We start from the raw sequence: 2,319 nt of genomic DNA, 5'->3' as shown, positions 1-2,319 counted from the left end.
TCTAATAAACCTTTTGAGAATTACACTCTCACAAAAATTAATGTACGAAATGTTTATACCGATTCACTTAAACTGACTTTCAGTATCTAAACCAAAAAACTGCCCAGCAAGAAGAGTGGTGGTCAGGTTACCCTGCACATAACCGCCACGCGTGGTCGTTAAACTGTCACTAGCCCCGCCCCTTTACAATCACTTTGTTAAAAGCGTTGGGAAAATTGTGCCAAATTTTTTGTGTACGTGTGATTTTTTATCCCTTTCATACATATGGATTCGTTTGCCAGTGCCAGTTTCATATAAACGTAGCGACGAACAAAATAACTTTTAGGCCAGCGGCGATAGCACAGCGCGATAGCCCAGCGGCTAGCAATGTGGGCTTCCGATCCGAAATCCTTGGTTCGAATCACAAAAAAAAATTTTTTTTTTTATACATTTATTTCATTTTGTTTTATGATATGTTTATCAGCAGATTTTTTTCATGGTAGAAATACACTCGGTGTTTTGCCATTGCCTGCTGATGGGCGACCGCTATTAAAAAATGTTTTTATTAATTTTGCTTTCACCGAGATTCGAACTGACGTTTTCTCTGTGAATTCTGAATAGCAGTCACGCGCCAACCCACTCGGCTACGGCGTTTGTTTACTTTGACTGATTTAAAAATGAGGAAAAATATATGAATGAAATTTGCTTACTGCTTACATATTTGCCAAAGGTTGACAATTTGATTCTCGGCCTACTTTGATATCAAAAAGAGAGAAAAGATATCTTTTTGACTTATTGCTTTGACAGCCACTTGCCGTTTTTTTTGTTTTTTTTTCTATTGATGCAAAAATGAGAAAAAATATATGAATGAAGTTTGCTTACTGCTTACACCTTTTCCAAAGGGGACGGAGCATAAAAAAAAAAAGTCGATTTCCAAAGAAATACGAGTGCATATGTGTTTGTAACATATAAAAAAGTGTAATTGTGTTAGAGCTTCGGTCACGCAGGTTTTGCTGGGTGTTTTCAATAAATAATCAGAAATGTCCTATAATGCAAATTTCAAAAAAAAAGAAAAATCCATTTTCGTCTACATGTATTCATATAAAAATTTATGGCTCTTCCCACCAAAGCTAAATGTATTAGTATATTTTTTCCTGTATTTATTCAAGGCCGAAATCCCGGCGGTACTGCAATACCGGGTCAACCCGTGGCAGAGGCGGAGCAAGCCCCTAAAACACTCCGCCCATTTCCAAAAATTAGTTTAACATTTGTTGTCCTCCGATGGAGGATCTATCAGATGTTAAGCTGATAACCACACTACCTAGTCAATACATTTTAAATAATAAACCTAATAAACCTTTTGAGAATTACACGCTCACAAAAATTATTTATATCAACATATAATATAACGCTTCGTAACTAAATAACTTTTAGGCCAGCACCTACAGCATGACGCGGTAGCCGAGCGACTAGCAATGTGAGCTTCCGATCCAAAATCCTTGGTTCGAATCACAAGAAAAAATAAAAGTTATTTTTATTTAGTTCGTCGCTACGTTTATATCAACATATAATATAACGCTTCGTAGCCAAGTTGGTCGCTTTTTTCGTTTCACTTTTTCCCAAATCACTCCCAACGATTCTAAAGAAGTTTTCACTTCAAAAACACCCTTTATATCAAGCTTATTCGCTAGAATATAATCAAAGAGTTGCTCACCTCGTGTGTTGTTGTTTGTACTACCCCAAACAATATGATGTGCATTAGCGTCTGCTCCAATAATGATGCGTTTCTGGTTCATATGCGCAAAGCAGTATCCGAATTTGTGGTTTCAACAAGATGGAGCAATTGCGCATACTGCTAGGCAAACTATGGACCTGCTGCGTGAATTTTTTGGCGAACGTCTGATTTCCGAAAATTCAGATTTCCCTTGGCCACCTCGTTCGCCTGATTTGACTGCGCCCGACTTCTTTTTATGGGGATATTTAAAAGACAAAGTGTATCTTAATAAACCAGAGACTATTAGATAGCTGAAGCAAAATATTCGAGACGAAATACTGAGTATTCAATCAAAAGCATTATGTGGTGTAATGGAAAGCGCGTTAAAAAGAGCCAATCTTTGTATCGAGAAAAATGGTGGACATTTGTCTGATGTAATATTTCATACATAATTTCCATAAAATATATTCAATGCATAAAAACAATTAACCAAAATAAATGATTATTGCAAAAGTTATTTGTGTTTAACATTAGTAGGTCTTATTTGGCCCACCCTGTATGAAAATTTATCGTTATATACTAGTTATATATACATATATTGTATAGATTGTCAGTTTGTTCAGGAA

The 2,319-nt window shown here is 36.1% G+C and overlaps 1 pseudogene; it reads right to left on the bottom strand.

Moving 5' to 3' along the window:
* Positions 1–1,139: 1,139 nt before the first annotated feature.
* Positions 1,140–1,323, bottom strand: LOC129251397 (U2 spliceosomal RNA; annotated as a pseudogene).
* Between the last annotated feature and the right edge of the window lie 996 nt (positions 1,324–2,319).

Source organism: Anastrepha obliqua, unplaced genomic scaffold, assembly GCF_027943255.1.
Source record: "Anastrepha obliqua isolate idAnaObli1 unplaced genomic scaffold, idAnaObli1_1.0 ptg000012l, whole genome shotgun sequence".
In the NCBI taxonomy this organism is placed as follows: Eukaryota; Metazoa; Arthropoda; class Insecta; order Diptera; family Tephritidae; genus Anastrepha; species Anastrepha obliqua.
The sequence above is the reverse complement of the archived record's forward strand: the minus strand, read 5'-3'. Positions and strand labels throughout refer to the sequence as shown.